Source organism: Petaurus breviceps, unplaced genomic scaffold (genome assembly GCF_028583685.1).
Source record: "Petaurus breviceps papuanus isolate PSGF00001 unplaced genomic scaffold, PetGlider_PUasm1.0 90895, whole genome shotgun sequence".
Classification (NCBI taxonomy): Eukaryota; Metazoa; Chordata; class Mammalia; order Diprotodontia; family Petauridae; genus Petaurus; species Petaurus breviceps.
The window spans coordinates 31,911,016-31,921,393 of record NW_027187372.1 but is presented as its reverse complement, the minus strand read 5'-3'; the positions used below and the strand labels follow the sequence as shown (position 1 = coordinate 31,921,393).

Below are 10,378 nucleotides of genomic sequence, written 5' to 3'. Positions count from 1 at the left end.
TCAGTCTTGTTCTGTTCTCCAATTATTTCATGTATTTATTTCATCATCTAGATTATAAGCTCCCTGAAGGGAGGAACAAAACCTTATGTTTTTCTTGTGGGCCTAACTGCTCCTGATAGGTGATAGACCCTCAAATATATATTTTTTTAATTTTCTAGTTCTAGCTGTTTAAGCTGTAGAAAAGGGGAAACAGAGGCCCCTGCCCCTTGGTGAGCACAAAAAGCTGATTAAGAGATCAGGCCTGTCATGTGACTTTTTGAGAGTCAGGAAAGTAGAGTGAGTGATTGTTTGGACTTCCCTTTTTTTTTTCTCCTCCCCACTGAGTCTTGGAGGGTCATTTCAGCCCTTTTCTGCTCTGGGGCTCTTCTTCCTTCTAAGGGAATGAGCTACCCTGAAGCAGTAAGATCCATTGTTGTTGGCAGTATTCAAGCAGAGATGCAATGATCATTGGTCAAAGCCTATAGAAAAAATTTCTGCTCTGGAGTGAGAGGGAGGACCTATGAGGTTCCTTCCATCCAACTCTGAAATTCAAGGACAGAGTCAAGATGACTGGAGATGGCCCAGGATGCAGTAGAAGACCATAGCATCTTGACTTTTCTCCTGCCACCGGACTCTGGAAGAGAGAGTGAGGCTGACTGCCTCACTTAAATCCAATTCATGTGCAAGTCAAGACATCACCCATGATGTCATTGGTCCTTCAAAAACAAAGGATGGACAACAACAAAAGGAAGATTCAAAGAACCTGTTCCTACTCCAGAACCAGCGTCCTCCACAAACCACTGGAGGAGAGGCAGTGACAAGGTGAGTCCCTTTTTTTTTTTCCTCCCCACTGTCCAAAGAGCTTGTCAGCAGTGGAAAGACAACTGGATTGGACAAGAAAATTCTGTGATGATTTTCACTTCTCTGAGATTGATTTGAGCTGGTCATCTGCCAGGTCCTGGCTCTCATCTCAGCATGTCATGCCAAGTAAACAGATTCTATTCCTTGTTCTCTGTGATCCCTGGCGCTATCCAAGTCATGCTAGCTTAACATTTCAGGCTGAAGTCATTAACTTGTGAGGGAATGGATAGTATCTCCCCATTCTAGTAGGCCTTTAAAAATGTGAATGTGTGTTACCTGGTTGGAAGAGGAGGAAAAAGAGGAGGTTCAAGGTGGTTCCAGCCAGGGACCAGTTTCAGCCTGTCACCTCCATCAAGTCAGAACCTTGCACTGAACTGCTGCTCCTTGGGAATAAGGCCTTCCACCTCAGTCATTCAAAGCCCTTTGGGGCATGCCACATTCAGCCCCTCTTACCACCACTTGCCTTCTCCTGAAGTCTGGTAGGTCTGGTCTTTGAAATTGTCTAGAAATACCCATTGCTAAAAAAGGAAGATTGCCACTGCTCCCTTTTACCCCCATTATCCAGGCTGGCAGGTAGGGAGCCTAAGAAGTCACTTTACCTTCCTGGGCCTCAATTCCTCATCTGTAAAATGTTGGTGGGATTAGATCATGTCTGGCATCCCTTCTAACTCTAAAACCAAGATCCTAAGGGATGCTTTACCCCAGAGAAAGTGAGTTAAGTTGGGGCAAGCAGCTTCAACTGACTAACCATTGAGCACTTACTATAGGAAAAGTCCTGGGAATGATGGTAGTAGTAAAGTCAGCAAACATTTATTAAGCATCGGCTACTATGCCAGGCACTGTAGGGATACAAAGAAATGCAAAAATCAGAGCTTGTTCTCAAGGTGCTCACAGTTTAATGGGGGAGACGATATGCAAACAATGATGTAGGAAGCAAGATATATACAGATTGAGCTGGAGATAATCAAGACAAAGAAGCCACTAATAGTAACATCAAGGCATAATGGATAGAATGCAGACCCCGAGTCCAAAAGACCCAAGTCTAAATCCAGCCTCTGATGACTTACTAACTATGTGACCCTGGCCAAGTCTTTATTTTTTACCTTAGTTTCCTTAGCTGTAAAATGGAAAAAATGACAGAACCTACCTTTGGAGAGCTGGTGTGAGTATCGGATGAGATAATATTTTGTATTAGGACATATTTTAATATGTAGCGCTAACTTTTTTGTTATATTACAATATAATGTAAAGGACTTAAGGTTTATTCCCATCTCTACTAAGATGAAGGAAAACTGGGAAGGGCTTTTTGAAGAAGGTGGGACTCTAACTGAGACTGGAGAAGCCCTGGGAGCTTAGAGGGGGAGGTGACAAGGGAGAGAGCTCCCAGCTTGGTGGACAGCCAGTGAAAAATTCGCCGTCAAGAGATGGAGAGGTCTTGGGCAAGGCAGCCAATGTTACTGAATAAGCTGTACAAAGGCTGGAAAGAAAGGAGGTGGTGAGGTTATAAAGGGCTTTAAAAACCAAACAGGGTTTTATCTTTGATCTTGGAGGTAATAGGGAGCCACTGGAGTTTCTTGAATAGGGGTAGGGGGGAGTGACATGGCCAGAGCTGTATTTTAAGGTGAGTGGAGCATAGACCAGAACAGGGAGAGACTTGGGGCAAGAAGACTGACCTGGAGGTTATTACCATAGTTTAGGGGTGAGGTGATGAGGGGACCCACACCAGAATGGTGGCAGGGGGCATAGATGAGAGGCGTTACAATGCTAGAAACAACTGGACTGGCTACTGAGTGGTTTCTGGTTGTGAGGAATATGGCATAATGAGCAGGGGGCTGGCAGAGCTGGGTTTTAATACCATCTATGACACTCGTGCTCAGAAACTAGAGTTTCATCTCAGAGGCTCTGTAGTCTTTTCCACAAAATGAGGATAAGGCCTATAGAACCTACTCACAAGGCTATTGTGAGGCTCACAAGAAATAACAAAGCACTTTGCAAATTAACATATAGTTTGATTATTACTATGTGTCTGGAGAGTTCTGTCCATCCAAGGGGAGAAGAAACCAGGGAGGTTGGAGGTCGGGGAGTATGGCAGAGAATACTTATCAGTAAAAGGGGGCATGATGAATATCTTCCTTCCCCTGAGGCAAAGTGAGGGAAGAGAGGCCCAGATTTTAGGATTTAGAATTGGTCTGGAGTGTAAATGTCCTTGCCTGGGTCAGTCTGGTGAAGCCTATAGACAGATCCCCTTCTCAGAATGTTTTTAAATGAATAAAATAAAATACACAGGATTTCGAAGGGAACCAAAGATTAGTGAAAAGAGATAGAATTTTTTTCCCCATCCAAATTCATGGACCCCAGGTCAAGAAACCATGTGTGTTAAGAGCCTGTGATATACAACTCAGAGGGAGATAGAATACACATCTCTAGCTTTTCCTCTTCTCCAAGGTATAATATTAATCAGAATAGTAACCAACATTTATGTAGTGCTTACCATGTGCCAGACACTGTGCTAGGAGCTTGATCTCCTTTGATCCTTGGGATCAACCCTGGGAGGCAGCTGCTATTATTATCCCCATTTTATAGTTAGGGAAACTGAGGTAAACAGGGTAAAAGTGACTTGCCTAGAGTGATCGAGCTAGTAAGTGTCTGAGGACAGATTTGAACTCATCTCCCTGACTCTATGCCTGGCCCTCTATCTATCCCATTACTTCCTCCAAGAACAAAAATAAAGAATGGGCCAAAGGCCACCCTGCTCTCTTTAGGGACAGAGAGGGGTTATCTGATTAGATTGCTATCTGCTCCCTTAAATATTGTTAGTCTAGGGGATAGGATAGCTAGATTCCATCTAGCTTCTGAACACTTTGTCATTTTGGGAGAAAGGAGGGGACCCAAAACTCTATATCCAAGGCTTGACCCTTTCCCACCTAATATCAGTTCCATACTGAACACACGTAGCAAATGGCAAAGAGACCCATTTATCCAAATCATAACAAAACAGAGATCAGAGAAGGCTTACATGGGAAAACAGATACTCATCAATACCAAGTGAAAGAGTTCTGCCATTGGGAGAGAGATAACTGTCCAACTAAGAGGGTGCTGGGTCTCATCCAAGGAGAAACTGCCCCAGACCTCTAGAGTAACAAGCTGGGGACAGGGACATGATGCAGACTGCCCACTCCTCTCATGTCTTTCCAATCTTTTCCTTCAGCAGATGAAGTAGAGTTGATGTCTTCCAACTTCTCCACCAAAGCTGGGAGCCAGGAATACTGAAGCAACTCAATCCTCAATGAAGACCAGAGTTGGACCAGTCCTGCAGGGGACTGGTCACTGAAGATGCCCAAAGTGGGACTTGAAGAATCCTCAAAGTAGACTTTTGTCCTCAAAAAACTGAGAACTGCCCCGGGTGGAGGAGTGGAGATGGGCAGGAGAGTTGCAAGGAGGGCTGAGCCCATGAAGTTTCTAGATTTCAGGGCCCATCCATGCTGGTCACCTTTGTTTTCCAGGTTCAGTTTCCATCCCTTTGGCCTGCTGGTTGTGGGGACTGCTAGAGCTGGGGCTCTGTGACTGTAACACTGCACAAGTGTACCCCAAAGCAAGCTCCACTCCCCTTCCCACCCACTCTGCTTAGCCTCCCATGTGGTTCAGGAGAGGATGAGAGAGAATGACAGACAGAGACAGAGACAAGGACAGAGACTCAGAGACAGAGAGACACACAGAAACAAAGACAGAAGAGTCAGAGAAAGACATAGAGACAGAGAGAGGGACAGTTGGAGAGACAGAGACAGAGACATTCAGAGAAAGAGAGTTCAGTGGAAAGGGAGGGGAACCAGAGACTAATGGAAATTCAACATATCTTTGAAGCTTGGTTTCTTAGGGCTCTATGAGCTCATCATAGTCCAGGGGAGGTGTTACCTCTAGATGTATAGATCCGAGACCTAAAGGGTGGAAGGCACTTCAGAGGGACCATCTAGTCTAGCATAATTTTATTCAGATGAAGAACTGAGACCCAAGGTCATACAAATAGTCAGTAGGAGTCATAATTTGAATTCAGGTCCTGTGGTTGTAAGATTAAAATTTTTTCTACCGGTGATGCAAGATAAGTAGCTATTCAGGAGAACAGTGAAAAGAGAGACCCAGAAAGCAACTTTAGCCAAACTTTTTTTTATGTTATTTTGTTAAATCCCTGGGTCTAAATACACTTTACACATTTGTCACTATAGGTACGTATGTTTATTCCCTTGAATAATCAATCAACCTAGCTGTGTCAGACTCTAATTGCAAACTAAGTTTATAAAGCTCATTTATATGTAAGACTACTATTTAAATTTATGGTTTTCTTCCCTGAAGGTTGTTCATCTGATAACATCTTCCTCTGAACAAAGGGCTGTATAACACATATCTTTGGGGGCTGTAGCTTGTGCTACCAGCCACAGTCTAAGGGACTGAGATTCTTGCATCAAGAAGCAGTTATCAGATGCCCGCTAACCACAGCTCACCTTTATATATAGCACCTTGGGCCACACAACACTGTGGGGTGGCCCTTCACAATGGACCCCTTCCCTACCTTTCCAGACTTATTTCATATTATTTGCCATCATACACCCTATGACCCCAACCCATCCAAAGTGGAAATTGTTCCCCACTAACAACATTCCATCTTTCCAACATTCCATGATGCCTTTGTATAGAAGGTCCCTCACCTCTGGAATGCACTCCTTCTTCACCTTTGGCAATTAGAATTCTTTTTTTTGTTCATTGGTTTCAGTTGTGTCTGACTCTTTGTGACCCCATTTGGGGTTTTCTTGGCAAATTTGCTTTCTTCTCCAGCTCATTTTATAGATGAGGAAACTGAGGTAAACAGGGTTAAGTGACTTGCTCAGGGTCACATAGTGTCTGAAACTGGATTTGAACTCAGGAAGATTTAGACTTCCACCCCTGCACTCTCTCCACTGTGCCACCTTGCTGCCCCAATTAGAATTCTTAACTTTCTTCAATGTTCTGATTAGCAGTCATCTACCTATATGAAACCTCAGCTGGCTGCCCCCCAATTGCTCAAGCTCACTCCACCACTCAATCTTGTATTTGCTTAATTTGTATTTATTTTATCCCCTGTTGGAACGTAAGCTCTTTGAGGGTTGACACTTTGTCAATCCTGTCTTTGAAACTCCAGTACCCAGCCCTGTATTTTGGATGTAGTGTTTCACATCTAATGAATTTGTTAAATTGGATTATTTCCTTTTTGCAGGTAAATGTTTCTCAAAGTGACTTCTTCCACGCTCACATAACCAGTGTGTGTCAGCTGGGACTGAAGTCTTTAGATTTCTTACACTATATACAAGTGGGTTTTATGGGGAACAGACACACAGTCCGAGGCAAAGAAGACCAGAGGATTTGTGGATCCAAGTTTCTAACTTAACCCTGACTCTGTGCCCTAGCTGAATTAACCCTGATCTCGTGGCCTGGTTCTAGCTCTGGAGGTCTTGTCTGGCCCTGTATCCTAGTATCGATGCAATTATATATAAGATCTTAGACCTTTCAGCTCACCTAATCCCAATCCCTTTATTTCTCAGATGAGGAAATTGAGATCTAGTTTATTGCTGAAGTTTATACAGGTAATATACATCACCAGATAAGGGATTTGAATCCAATGCTTTGCACCAGACCTCATCTTATTTCCTCAGTACCCCATCTCTGTTCCTGACCCTCCCACTTAAGTCCCTGTCTTGGTACCATAGGCACAGCTAGGTGGTGCAATGACTCTAGCCTGGAGTCAAGATCTGAGTTCAAATATGGCCCTGGTACTTATTGACTATGTGAGTGTAAGCAAGTCACTTAACCTGTTTGCCTCAGTTTCCTCATATGTAAAAAGAATAACAATAGCACCTGCCTCAAAGGGTTGTTGTAAGAATCAAGTGAGATATTTGTAAAAATTTGTGAACTTATCATGGTGCCAAGCACTGTATAAATGTCCTATACTGTAGTGTTTCTAGGACTTGGACCTTGTCCACAAACCATACACTCTATTGTTGAGTCCTTGCTACAGTCTCCCCTCCTGAAGAGGGGAAAAGATATAGTTTCTTATGGAAATTTATAGTTGAGGGAAATGTGTATGAAAAAGATAAGCATTAGGCCAAGACAGTAGGATGAGTTCCCAAAGTATCTTCAGAGTGCAGAAGAGGAAAAGCTCACTCTGTTAGGTGGATGGTCAGAGAATACTTACAAGTCCAGGGTGTAGTGGGCGGTTGGTGGGATGAGCCAGACCTTGGGGCCAGACTAGGAAAAGTAGTTGGAAACTAGAAAGACCTGCTGGGGCAGACATTCCAGGGATGTCCTAACAGAGACCAGCAGGAGAGAGATGGGATGGATGGGTGGGTGGAAGGTCAGAGGAGGGTGTCAGCAGGTCTAGGCAGGTTGCTGGTTTATGGCAAGGAGGGCCAGTAGTGGAGCAGACAAGGGTACTAACAGAAGGGCAGGAGCAAGAGGTTCAGGTTGGCAGAAGATGAGCACCAAGGAATTAGCGATTGGGTTGATGGTCAGGAAAAATGGGTAACAGAGAGTGCCAAGACATCTACGGTAGGGAAAGGGAAGGACAAAACAGGGCTCTGGTTCCTGTGTTACAGGGTGGGCAACATAGTTATAATGGACAGTGTGAGAACAGAGTTACTACAAGCAGGACATAAGGTCAGACAAGATTAGCAAGAATGACTTGTTGCCAAACCCTTGAACTATGGATCTGAGTCTAGTTTCCTTGACTAGAGATGTTATTAGATCTAGGATCTGGGACAATTCATTCTAACAAGTGTTTGTTGAGAGCCTTCTATATTCACTGCTTGGAGATACACAGTAGTGATGCCCCAGCTAGACAGGTGCAGGGATCAGGGCCCACTGTTATCAAGCTTTAGGTTGGGGTGATGGACACAGGCAGCCCAGTATAGAGGACTGGGAGCCAGTGGACCTGGGGCCAAATACCAGCCTTAATATTTAGTAGCCAATTCTCTAAGATTCCATTCTACCATCTGGAAAACTAGAATATTAGTATCTGTATGACCTGCTTCTCAGGGTCATTGTGAAAAGAGGACTTTGTCAATGAGCTATGAAGATATAAACTGTTATATTTAAGAGAACTATTTGCCCACTCTGGTTCTGTCAGAAAGGTGTGGGCTAAGAATTATAATAGGCAAAAAATTATTTTGTGAAACAGTAATATTGATTTTATGACATCAACTTATTTTAAGGATTCATACCTTCTTTGGTATGTACATATATATATTTTTTTGCCTTTTGGAGGGCAGTTGGGGTTAAGTAACTTGCCCAAGGTTACATGGCTATATATGTACATATTTTTTACTGATGCAGAGGGCAGCCCTTCTCCGTGTTAGCTGCTGGATACGTGAGATACAATGGCCATGCCTGGGCTGCCAACCGCCCATGATACGAGCCTCAGTATTTAGCTAGATCGGCCTACGGAAGACCTAGGCCAATGTTTGAAGCCTCCTTAGTTTGGTAAGGCGTGCTGGAGCTTGTACTCCCTTGGCATAGCTTTTGATAACCCAAGGCCATAGCCACACCCTGAAGAGGCATCAGAAGAGAATTGATTAAACATATCCAATGTCTACCCCTCCAATACAACAACACACATTTGCTCAGCTATCTCAATGAATAAAAAGTGTTTTAACATACATGCCTCGTCCCACGACCCTCAAAGCCACATCAGTTGAATGTCTTTGGGTGGTACATGCTCAGAAGTTTGGTCACCCCTGTTTGCTGAGGACTGGGCCCCAAGGCTTTGACCTTGGATGGGCCATGTTGTTTACTTTCAGAATCATTGTCCTTATCTCTTGAGTCTAGAGGAAGGTTATGCTTTGCCGCTAGGCTGAGCAAGTGACAGTTTGTGGTTTGTGCTATGGTGAGGTACAGTCAGATCTTGTTTTAGCTGTTTACGTATGATGGGGGAGGGGGTGGGGGAAAGGGAAGAGCAGAGAAGGACTCTAAAAATAGAATCACAGAAACATAAGATGTTAGAGTCAGCCTGGTACATAGTAGGCCCTTAATAAATACCAGTTGATCGACTATGAAACTGGTAGCTGAGACTATTGCTGTAGATAAGGCTCACAAAGATTTTAGCAAAACCTTTGATAAAGTATCTCATACTGTTCTTGTGGAAGAGATGTGAACTAGATAATAGTATGATTAGATTATATTTGAAACTATTAGATGTCTGGACTCAGAGTCATAAATAACGGTTAATTTTTTAAAAATTTAATCTGAGCACACACACACATACACACGAGCATTTCCATACATGTAGCAGAACACATATGAACCACCGAATTTTGACTTTATATTGCTTCCTTAATCATGATTCAATGTTAACTCAACAGGAAATATCCAGTGTACTATCCGCCAATGTACTTGGACTTGGCACTGGGCCAAGCATTGATCCAGTTTTTATCAGTGACTTGGACAAGGGGATATATGGCATGCTCATCAGATTTGAAGATGGCACAGAGTGAAAGGGATAGCTAGCACATTAAATGAAAGAGGCAGGATCTCAAAAGATTTTGAGACTAAAGCATTGGGATAAATCTAATAAGTTGAAACTGGATAGGAATAAATATGAAGTCTTCCACTTGGATTCCAAAAATCATCTTCACAAGTGATGTGATGCTTTGTTGGAAGCCAAGATGAGAAACCTACAGCCAGTTGGCTGGATCTGGTCCATTGCTTAATCTCATGTGGCTTACAAAGAACACTTCTGAAAATATAGACCTATGACAGTAATACTTTTAACTTTTTAAAAATAGCATTTTAAGTGTACCTCATCTATCTCTACTCTTACTCAAATCTGTCACTGGTAAAGAAGGTAATACATGTATTGGCATGGCAACCAGCAACTAGTTTTCAAAACTCGCTCTTGGTCACGAATGTTTATTTGTATGTCAAGTCAATAAGCATTTATTAAACACCTACAGTGTTTTAAGCACTGTGCTGAGTTGGTAGGTGTCCCATTAACATACCTTTCAATGCTCTGTATTGCCTACATGGTAAAAATCATTCTCTTTTGCTTAGCACTGCAGAACCTCCAAATTCAAGGGAGCTTGATGCTGGACTTGGAGCCAGGAAGGCCTGGGTTCAAATCTGGCTTCAGGCACTTATTAGCATTGGGGAAAATCTCTTAACCTCTGTATGCCTGATTTTCCTTACCTATAAAATGGGGATGATGATAGTACCTCTCTCCCAGGAGTGTCATGAAGATACAAAGAGACAATATTTGTAAACTGCTTTGCAAACCTTAAAGGGCTACACATACGTTAGCTATTAATTTCTTTAGCTGCTCTGCCTTCCTAGTCTTCTCAGATGACTTCCTTCATTGTATTCCTACACGCCAGCCAATTTGGAGTCTGCGAGATTTCCTGTATCTGCTCCTGAGCTCCCCTGCCTCCTTGGATTGGTTTCCCTGAATACGCCTTGAGCCTCCCTGGACTCCTTGGTCTGTTTCTGCTACTTTCTAGTTGTAGTTCAGTCATTCAGTTCTGTC

General features: G+C 43.2%; 1 long non-coding RNA gene across 1 annotated transcript; it reads left to right on the top strand.

Moving 5' to 3' along the window:
• The first annotated feature begins 317 nt into the window (after nt 1–317).
• On the top strand, nt 318–5,595 carry LOC138150946 (uncharacterized). Its single transcript, XR_011165700.1, has 2 exons — nt 318–801; nt 4,049–5,595. It is a non-coding gene; the product is annotated as an uncharacterized lncRNA (long non-coding RNA).
• Nucleotides 5,596–10,378: the final 4,783 nt, after the last annotated feature.